We start from the raw sequence: 11,574 nt of genomic DNA on the forward strand, positions 1-11,574 counted from the left end.
ACAATAGTAAAAAGTCCTATTTATACTAAACTAGTTACTAGGGTTTACAGAATGAGTAATTGATGCAGAAATCCACTTCCGGGGCCCACTTGGTGTGTGCTTGGGCTGAGCATTGAGCTTTATACGTGTAGAGGTCTTTCTTGGAGTTGAACGCCAGTTTGTAACCTGTTTCTGGCGTTTAACTCCACTTTGCAACCTGTTTCTGGTGTTTAACTCCAGAATGCAGCGTGGAACTGGCGTTCAACGCCAGTTTACATCATCTAAATTCGGGCAAAATATGGACTATTATATATTGCTGGAAATCCCTAGATGTCTACTTTCCAACGCAATTGAGAGCGCGCCATTTGGAGTTCTGTAGCTCTAGAAATTCCACTTTGAGTGCAGGAAGGTCAGAATCCAACAGCATCTGCAGTCCTTCTTCAACCTCTGAATCTGATTTTTGCTCAAGTCCCTCAATTTCAGCCAGAAAATACCTGAAATCACAGAAAAACACACAAACTCATAGTAAAGTCCAGAAATGTGAATTTTAATTAAAAACTAATAAAAATATACTAAAAACTAACTAAATCATACTAAAAACTATGTAAAAACAATGCCAAAAAGCGTATAAATTATCCGCTCATCACAACACCAAACTTAAATTATTGCTTGTCCCCAAGCAACTGAAAATCAAATAGGATAAAAAGAAGAGAATATACTATAAATTCCAAAATATCAATGAAACTTAGCTCCAATCAGATGAGCGGGACTTGTAGCTTTTTGCCTCTTGAATAGTTTTGGCATCTCACTTTATCCCTTGAGGTTCAGAATGATTAGTATCTATAGGAACTTAGAATTCAGATAGTGTTATTGATTCTCCTAGTTTAGTATGTTGATTCTTGAACACAGCTACTTTATGAGTCTTGGCCGTGGCCTTAAGCACTTTGTTTTCCAGTATTACCACCGGATACATAAATGCCACAGACACATAACTGGGTGAACCTTTTCAGATTGTGACTCAGCTTTGCTAAAGTCCCCAATTAGAGGTGTCCAGGGTTCTTAAGCACACTCTTCTTTTTGCTTTGGACCTCGACTTTAACCGCTCAGTCTCAAGTTTTCACTTGACACCTTCACGCCACAAGCACAAGGTTAGGGACAGCTTGGTTTAGCCGCTTAGGCCAGGATTTTATTCCTTTAGGCCCTCCTATCCACTGATGCTCAAAGCCTTGGATCCTTTTTTATTACCCTTGCCTTTTGGTTTTAAGGGCCATTGGCTTTTTGCTCTTGCCTTTTGGTTTTAAGAGCTTTTGACTTTTTCTGCTTGCTTTTTCTTTTTCTCTTTTTTTTTTTCGCTATTTTTCTTTTTCTCTTTTTTTTCGCAAGCTTTTGTATTCACTGCTTTTTCTTGCTTCAAGAATCATTTTTATGATTTTTCAGATTATCAAATAACATGTCTCCTTTTTCCTTATTCTTCAAGAGCCAACATATTTAACATTCATAAACATCAACTTCAAAAGACATATGCACTGTTCAAGCATTCATTTAGAAAACAAAAAGTATTGTCACCACATCAAAATAATTAAACTAGTTTCAAGGATGAATTCGAAACCATGTACTTCTTGTTCTTTTGTAATTAAAACATTTTTTCATTCAAGAGAGGTGATGGATTCATATTTGTAACTTTAAGGCATAGACACTTAGACACTAATGATCATGTAATAAGACACAAATATAAATAATCATAAAGCTTAAAAATCAAAAAATAGGAAAATGAATAAACAAGGAGATTAAGGAATGAGTCCACCTTAGTGAGGGTGGCATCTTCCTCTTCTTGAAGAACCAATGGTGCTCTTGAGCTCCTCTATGTCTCTTCCTTGTCTTTCTTGCTCCTCCCTCATAGCTCTTTGATCTTCTCTAATTTCATGGAGGATGATGGAGTGCTCTTGGTGCTCCACCCTTAGTTGTCCCATGTTGGAACTTAATTCTCCTAGGGAAGTGTTGATTTGTTCCCAATAGTTTTGTGGAGGGAAGTGCATCCCTTGAGGCATCTCAGGGATTTCATGGTGAGGAATTTCCTCATGCTCATGTTGAGGTCCATGATCTCTTGTTTACTCCATCCTTTTCTTAGTGATGGGCTTATCCTCTTCAATGAGGATATCTTCCTCTATGTCAATTCCAGCTGAATTGCAGAGGTGGCATATGAGGTGAGGAAAGGCTAACCTTGCCCAAGTGGAGGACTTGTCAGCCACCTTGTAAAGTTCTTGACGTATAATCTCATGAACTTCCACCTCTTCTCCAATCATGATACTATGGATCATGATGGCCCGGTCTATAGTAACTTTAGACCGGTTACTAGTAGGAATGATTGAGCGTTGAATGAATTCTAGCCATTCCCTAGCCACTGGTTTGAGGTCATGCCTTCTTAGTTGAACCGGCTTGCCTCTTGAGTCAATTTTCCATTGAGATCCTTCCTCACATATGTCTATGAGGACTTGGTCCAACCTTTGATCAAAGTTGACCCTTCTTGTGTAGGGGCATGCGTTTTCTTCCATCATTGGCAAGTTGAACACCAGCCTTACATTTTCCAGACTGAAATCTAAGTATTTTCCCCGAACCATAGTAAGCCAATGCTTTGGATTTGGGTTCACACTTTGATCATGGTTCCTTGTGATCCATGCGTTTGCATAGAACTCTTGAACCATTAGGATCCCTGATAAACCACTATTTTATGGTTTATCTTGTGCTCAATTGAGTGGTTTTTATCTACTCTTTACCCACTTATTCATACTATTTGCATGGTTTTACATTTTCCTTCCTAATTATGTGCTTTGATTGAAAACATGCTTCTTTGGTCCTAATTTGCTAATATTAATCCTCTCTTATTACCATTAGATGCCTTGATATGTGTGTTAAGTGATTTCAGAGATTACAGGGCAGGAATGGCTCAGAGGATGAAAAGGAAGAATGCAAAAGTGGAAGGAATACAAGAAGTTAGAGAAATTGCTAAGCTGTCCAGCCTGACCTCTTCGCACTCAAACAGCTATAACTTTAGCTACAGAGGTCCAAATGACGCGGTTCCAGTTGCGTTGGAAAGCTAACATTCGGGGCTTTGATTTGATATATAATATGTTATGGTTTCCCTGACGCTAGGTGACGCAACCGCGTGATCCATGCGGCCGCGTCGCAGTGACGGAAATCCAATGTGGCAAAATTCGAAACCAGCGAATTCTGGACTGTTTCTGACCCAGTTTGCGGCCCAGAAAATACAGATTAGAGGCTATAAAGTGGGGACTGCATCCATTCATGAGGAGGCTCACATAATTCATAATTTTAGGAGTAGATGTAGTTTTTAGAGAGAGAGGTTCTCTCCTCTCTCTTAGGATTAGGATTTAGGATTTCTCTTAGTTTTAGGAGTGACTCTCAATCCCAGGTTCTTTATTTTTATTTACTTTCTCAATTTAATTTATGAATTCTATGTTAGAATTGATTTCTTTAATTGATATAATTTGAGGTATTTTCAGACTTATGATTGCTCTCTTTAATTTATTACTGCTCTTTGTGTATCCAAATTATTTTCATTCAAGTAGATTCTCTTCCCTTTTGGCTTTGGTTGAGTCATTGGAGACACTTGAGTTATCAAACTCATTGTTGATTAAAAATTGGATTTCTTCATCTCATTAATTCAAGTTCCAATAACTCTAGCCTTTCTCAAGGAAAGACTAGGACCTGAGGAATCAGAATTAATTTATCCACTTAACTTACCTTCATAGTTAGAGGTTAACAAGTGGGAGAAAAATCCAATTCTCATTACAATTGATAAGGATAACCAGGATAGGACTTCCAGTTATAATACCTTGCCAAGAGTTTAGTTTACAGTTATTTATTTATTTTACTTGTCATTTAAATATATCTGTGCCCATTGCCCAAACTCAACATTCCCCAAAAACACACTTTTTCATAATCAATAATAAGAACACCTCCCTGCAATTCCTTGAGAAGACGACCCAAGGTTTAAATACTCGGTTATCAATTTTTAAAGGGGTTTGTTACTTGTGACAACCAAAACGTTTGTATGAAAGGACTTTTGAAGGTTTAGAAACTATACTTGCAACAAGGATTTATCCGCAAATTTCTAGACCACGCAAAAGTTCTCTCATCAATCCCGACTTGTTGAATGGGGTTGGTGAGAACTTTCCAACCTCTTCTTTGAATCTCAAGTCGGTTCTCCGGATACTCATTCCTTTTGAGCTTAAAAGAAATCTCAGGGATCACTTTCTTCTTGGCCACAACTTCATAGAAGTGGTCTTAATGGACCTTTGAGATGAATCTCTCCATCTCCCATGACTCAGAGGTGGAAGCAATTGCCTTCCCTTTCCTCTTTCTAGAGGTTTCTCTGGCCTTAGGTGCCATAAATGGTTATGAAAAAAAAAAGCAATGCTTTTACCACACCAAACTTAAAATGTTTGCTCGTCCCCGAGCAAAAAAAGAAAGAAAGAAGTAGAAGAAGAAGAGAAATAGAGGAGAGGGAGAGAGAGTAGGTTTCGGCCAAGTGAAAGAAGAGAGGGTTGTGTTGTGTGAAATAGAAGAAGGAATGAGGGGTTTATATAGAAGTGGGGAGGGGTTTAGGGTTCGGCCATTTAGGGTTGCGTTTGGGAGGGAAAATATTTTGAATTTGAAGGTAGGTGGGGTTTATGGGGAAGAGAAGATGGATGTGAGTGGTGAGGGGGTGATGGGAAAGAGTGATTGAAGTGATTGGTGAAGGGAATTTGAGGAAGAGAATTATGAAAAGGTGTGAAGAGGAGAGAATAGGGTTAGGTGGGGATCCTGTAGGGTCCACAGATCCTGAGGGGATCCTGTGGGGTCCACAAATCCTGAGGTATCAAGGATTTTTTATCCCTGTACCCTTTAGACGTGTAAAACGCCCTATATATGCAATCCCGGCATTTAACGCCAGACTGCTGCCTATTTCTGGCATTAAACGCCACTTCCATGCTCTGTTCTGGCGTTTAATGCCAGGTAGATGCTTGTTTCTGGCGTTAAACGCCAGCTTGGTGCCTGTTTCTGGCGTTAAACGCCAGACAGATGCTTGTTTCTGGCGTTTAAATGCCAGACTGTTCTTCTCCAGGGTGTGCTGTTTTTTCATTCTATTTTTCACTCTATTTTTGATTTTTTAGTAGTTTTTGTGACTTCACATGATCATCAACCTAAAGAAAACATAAAATAACAATGGAGAATAAATAAATATAATTAGATAACATTGGGTTGCCTCCCAACAAGCACTTCTTTAATGTCAATAGCTTGACAGTGAGCTCTCATGGAGCCTCACAGATGTTCAGAGCAAGGTTGGAACCTTCCAACACCAAACTTAGAGTTTGAATGTGAGGGTTCAACACCAAACTTACAGTTTGACTGTGGGGGCTTTGATTGACTCTGCAATGAGAGAAGCTTTTCATGCTTCCTCTCCATGGTTACAGAAGGAGATCCTTGAGTTTGAAATACAAGGTTGTCCTTATTCAGTTGAAGGACTAACTCTCCTCTGTCCACATCAATCACAGCTCTTGCTGTGGCTAGGAAGGGTCTTTCAAGGATGATGGATTTATCCTCTTCCTTTCCAGTGTCTAGGATTATGAAATCAGCAGGGATGTAAAGGCCTTCAACCTTTACTAGCACGTCCTCTACTTGTCCATAAGCCTGTTTTCTGGAGTTGTCTTCCATCTCTAATGAGATTCTGGCAGCTTGCACCTCAAAGATTCCTAGTTTCTCCATTACAGAGAGTGGCATGAGGTTTATCCCTGATCCAAGGTCATATAGAGCCTTCTCAAAGGTCATGGTGCCTATGGTACAAGGTATTAAGAACTTTCTAGGATCCTGCTTCTTCTGAGGCAATCTCAGTTGATCCAGATCACTCAATTCATTGATGAACAAGGGAGGTTCATCTTCCCAAGTCTCATTACCAAATAATTTGGCATTCAGCTTCATGATTGTACCAAGGTACTTGGCAACATGCTCTTCAGTAACATCTTTATTCTCTTCAGAAGAAGAATACTCATCAGATCTCATGAATGGCATAAGAAGGTTCAATGGAATCTCTATGGTCTCTAGATGAGTCTCAGATTCCTTTGGTTCCTCAGAAGAAAACTTCTTGTTGATCACTGGACATCCCAGGAGGTATTCCTCACTGGGATTCACGTCCTCTCCCTCCTTTGTAGGTTCGGCCATGATGGTTAAATCAATGGTCTTGCACTCTCTTTTTGGATTCTCTTCACTAGGAGGAGTTTCAGTGACTCTTTTACTCAGCTGGCCCACTTGTGCCTCCAAATTTCTAATGGAGGACCTTGTTTCATTCATGAAACTTAAAGTGGCCTTAGATAGATCAGAGACTATATTTGCTAAGCTAGATGGATCCTGCTCAGGACTCTCTGTCTTTTGCTGAGTGGATGATGGAAAAGGCTTGCTATTGCTAAACCTGTTTCTTCCACCATTGTTAAAGCCTTGTTGAGGCTTTTGTTGATCTTTCCATGAGAAATTTGGATTATTTCTCCATGAGGGATTATAGGTGTTTCCATAGGGTTCACCCATGTAATTCACCTCTGCTATTGCAGGGTTCTCAGGATCATAAGCTTCTTCTTCAGAAGAGGCCTCTTTAGTACTGTTGGATGATTCCTTCAATCCATTCAGACTCTGAGAGATCATATTGACTTGCTGAGTCAATATTTTATTTTGAGCCAATATGGCATTCAGAGTATCAATTTCAAGAACTCCCTTCCTCATGGGTATCCCATTACTCACAGGATTCCTTTCAGAAGTGTACATAAACTGGTTATTTGCAACCATGTCAATGAGTTTTTGAGCTTCTGCAGGCGTTTTCTTTAGGTGGATGGATCCACCTGCAGAATGGTCCAGTGACATCTTTGATAACTCAGACAGACCATCATAGAATATATCCAGGATGGTCCATTCTGAAAGCATGTCAGAAGGACACTTTTTGGTCAGTTCTTTGTATCTCTCCCAAGATTCATAGAGGGATTCACCTTCTTTTTGTCTGAAGGTTTGAACATCCACTCTAAGCTTGCTAAGCTTTTGAGGAGGAAAGAACTTGGCTAAGAAAGCCGTGATCAGCTTATCCCAAGAGTTCAGGCTATCTTTAGGTTGAGAGTCCAACCAAACTCTAGCTCTGTCTCTTACAGTAAACGGGAAAAGCATAAGCCTATAGACCTCGGGATCAACCCCATTGGTCTTAATAGTATCACAGATCTGCAAGAATTCAGTTAAGAACTGAAAAGGATCTTCGGATGGAAGTCCATGAAACTTGCAGTTCTATTGCATCAGAGAAACTAATTGAGGTTTAAGCTCAAAATTGTTTGCTCCAATGGCAGGGATTGAGATGCTTCTTCCATGTAAATTAGAATTTGGTGCAGTAAAGTCACCAAGCATCTTCCTTGCATTGTTATTATTTTCGGTCATGTTTCCTTCTTTTTCAAAATTTTCAGTCAGATTTTCTCCAGAGAGTTGTGCTTTAGCTTTCCTTAGCTTCCTCTTCAGAGTCCTTTCAGGTTCAGGATCATCTTTAACAAGAATGTTCTTATCCTTGTTCCTGCTCACATGAAAAAGAAGAAAACAGAAAAGAAAATATGGAATCCTCTATGTCACAGTATAGAGATTCCTGTATGTGAGTATAAGAATAGAAGAATAGAAGAAGAGAAATTTGAACACCAAGAGGAAGGGAGGGTTCGAATTTTGAGATGAAGAGAAGTGTTAGTAAATAAATAAATAATTAGAAGGAGATGAGAGAGAGGAAATTTCGAAAATTAATTAAATTAAAAATAAAATTTAAAGTTAAATTTTGAAAATTAAAATTGAAATCAAATTAAATTAAAAATTAAAACAATTAGTTAATAAAAAAAAGAAATTTGAAAAAGGGGGAAGGGATTTTCGAAAATTAGAGAGAGAGAATTAGTTAGGTAGTTTTGAAAAAGATATGATTGAAACAAAAAAATAGGATTGATTAAAAAAATTTGAAAATCAATTTTAAAAAGGTAAGAAGTTAGAAAGGAAGTTAGAAAAGATTTTGAAATTGATTTTGAAAAAGATGTGATTGAAACTTAATTTGAAAAAGATTTGAAAAAGAAATTTAAAAAGATTTTATTTTGCAAATTAAAGTTGATTACTTGACTAACAAGAAACTAAAAGATTTGATTTTAAAAATTAAAGATTGAACCTTTCTTATTTGGCAAGTAACAAACTTAATATTTTTGAATCAATCACATTAATTGTTAGTAAAGATTTGAAATTATGAAACAAAATAAGAAAAAGATTTTTGAAAATCATTTTGGAATTTTCGAAAATTATGAAAGAAAAATGAAAAAAGATTTGAAAAAGATAAGATTTTTAAATTGAAAATTTGATTTGACTCATAAGAAATAACTAAATTTTAAAATTTTTTTACTAAATCAAATCAAATTTTCGAAAATTATGAGTGAAATAAGAGAAAGATATTTTTTTGATTTTTAAATTTTCAATGAAGAAAGAGAAAAACAACCCAAAGACTCAATGCATGAAAATTTTGGATCAAAACATGTGATGCATGCAAGAACACTATGAATGTCAAGATGAACACCAAGAACACTTTGAATGTCAAGATGAACACCAAGAACTTATTTTTGAAAAATTTTCAAGAAAAGAAAACATGCAAGACACCAAACATAAAAATTTTTATTCTTTAGACATTAACAAATTGAAAATGCATATGAAAAACAAGAAAAGACACAAAACAAGAAAATATGAAGATCAAACAAGAAAACTGGCCAAGAACAACTTGAAGATCATGAAGAATGCAATGCATGAAATTTTCGAAAATAATTTTTAGAAAATTAAAAAGATGCAATTGACACCAAACTTAAAACTTGACTCTAGACTCAAACAAGAAACACAAAAAATATTTTTGATTTTATGATTTTGTAAAATTTTTTTGTATTTTTCGAAAATTAATTTGGAAAAACGAAAAAAAGAAATTTTTTTTGTATTTTTCAAAAATAATAAATAAAAAGCTTAAAAATAAAATAAAATTACCTAATCTGAGCAACAAGATGAACCGTCAGTTGTCCAAACTCGAACAATCCCCGGCAACGGCGCCAAAAACTTGGTGCGCAAAAATCGTGACGGTTCTATTCCTTGGTAACGGCGCTGAAAAATTTATACGCACGTTCATAACTTCGCACAACTGACCAGCAAGTGCACTGGATCGTACAAGTAATAAACCTTACGTGAGTAAGGGTCGATCCCACGGAGATTGTCGGCTTGAAGCAAGCTATGGTCACCTTATAAATCTCAGTCAGGCGGATTCAAATAGATATAGAGTTTTAATAATTAAAAGATAAATAAAACACAGATTAGGATAGAGATACTTATGTAATTCATTGGTGAGAATTTCAGATAAGCGTATAGAGATGCTTTTGTTCCTCTGAACCTTTGCTTTCCTGCTGTCTTCATCCAATCATTCCTACTCCTTTCCATGGCAAGCTTTATGTAGGGCATCACCGTTGTCAATGGCTACATCCCATCCTCTCTGTGAAAATGGTCCAATGCGCTGTCACTGCGTGGCTAATCATCTGTCGGTTCTCGATCATACTGGAATAGGATTTACTATACTTTTGCGTCTGTCACTATGCCCAGCACTCGCGAGTTTGAAGCTCGTCACAGCCATCCCTTCCCAGATCCTACTCGGAATACCACAGACAAGGTTTATACTTTCCGGATCTCAAGAATGGCCATCCATGGGTTCTAACTTATACCACGAAGATTCTAATATCTCGGACTCGGTCCTCTGTATTAGATATCTAAGAATATTCATTCTAGCTTGTTCGCATGTAGAACGGAAGTGTTTGTCAGGCACGTGTTCGTAAGTGAGAATGATGATAAGCGTCACATAATCATCACATTCATCATGTTCTTGGGTGCGAATGGATATCTTAGAATAGGAATAAGCTTGAATTGAGTAGAAAAACAGTAGTACTTTGTATTAATTCCTGAGGAATAGCAGAGCTCCACACCTTAATCTATGGTGTGTAGAAACTCTACCGTTTGAAAATACATAAGTGATAATGGTCCAGGCATGGCCGAATGGCCAGCCCCCATGAAATTCTAAAATAGCATAAAAACTAATCAAAGATCTAATCCGAAGATGTAAATAAATAGTAAAAAGTCCTATTTATACTAAACTAGTTACTAGGGTTTACAGAATGAGTAATTGATGCAGAAATCCACTTCGGGGCCCACTTGGTGTGTGCTTGGGCTGAGCATTGAGCTTTATACGTGTAGAGGTCTTTCTTGGAGTTGAACGCCAGTTTGTAACCTGTTTCTGGCGTTTAACTCCACTTTGCAACCTGTTTCTGGCGTTTAACTCCAGAATGCAGCATGGAACTGGCGTTCAATGCCAGTTTACGTCATCTAAATTCGGGCAAAGTATGGACTATTAAATATTTCTGGAAAGCCTTAGATGTCTACTTTCCAACGCAATTGAGAGCGCGCCATTTAGAGTTCTGTAGCTCCAGAAATTCTACTTTGAGTGTAGGAAGGTCAGAATCCAACAGCATCTGCAGTCCTTCTTCAACCCCTGAATCTGATTTTTGCTCAAGTCCCTCAATTTCAGCCAGAAAATACCTGAAATCACAGACAAATACACAAACTCATAGTAAAGTCCAGAAATGTGAATTTTAATTAAAAACTAATAAAAATATACTAAAAAATAACTAAATTATACTAAAAACTATGTAAAAATAATGCCAAAAAGCGTATAAATTATCCGCTCATCAGTGCTTTACTTATACAAAAATCACCACTATGCAATTGCATGTAATATTTTCATCACATATTCATATTACTATCATTCTCGTCATCGTTATCATCCTCGTTGTCTTCATTATTATCTTTTATATTTATTTTATGTGAGAATACATAACTTCTTATTTAAAAAATATTTTATTTTAATATTTTAGTTTAATATTGTTTAGTTAGAATAAGACAAAAATTTCACGAGAGATAAAAAATTTAAAGAGAAAAGAAGAAAACTGAGCTTCTTATCAAGAAATAAAAGATTAGACACTGCTACGGTACCAGAACTCGTTAATTGCTTGCAGTGCCTAAGACAAAGTTGCCTCGGGGCTATTCTACATTACTCAAATATGAAGGAATTTTTGGCTAGCCAATCTTGCAAAATAGCTATGCCATTTGTGAGCTTATACCCTTGAAATTAAATTAGTTCTTCATCATCTCCATGTTTGGCTCCACTAGTTCCATGTGAGCAAGGATAGGTCGCAAGGGATCGCATTAGCCACCGGCGATCTATTCCAACCGACCATCATCACTAAAGAAAAAATTATAGCTTAAAGAGGTGTTCCTAGAAAAGAGAGGCAAAGGGGTAAACTTCACTAATTTGGGGTAATCAACTGATCAATTTGGTTATTATTGGTATTCCTTCATCTATAAGCTTCAATACAAAGCTTTAACCTTCGATTAATACTTCAATCTCCAGATGCTTTATTCCAGATCTCGTTTTCTTTGAATTGTCTATGGAGGCTTTCGATTGGAGAATGAAAA

At 37.0% G+C, this 11,574-nt stretch overlaps 1 non-coding gene across 1 annotated transcript; it reads left to right on the top strand.

Annotated features, from left to right (window-relative positions):
• Positions 1-6,942: 6,942 nt before the first annotated feature.
• On the top strand, positions 6,943-7,050 carry LOC112781281 (small nucleolar RNA R71). Its single transcript, XR_003192066.1, has one exon. It is a non-coding gene; the product is annotated as a small nucleolar RNA R71 (small nucleolar RNA).
• The last annotated feature ends 4,524 nt before the right edge of the window (positions 7,051-11,574 follow it).

The sequence above is a fragment of the Arachis hypogaea genome, chromosome 19 (assembly GCF_003086295.3).
Source record: "Arachis hypogaea cultivar Tifrunner chromosome 19, arahy.Tifrunner.gnm2.J5K5, whole genome shotgun sequence".
NCBI classification, from domain to species: Eukaryota; Viridiplantae; Streptophyta; class Magnoliopsida; order Fabales; family Fabaceae; genus Arachis; species Arachis hypogaea.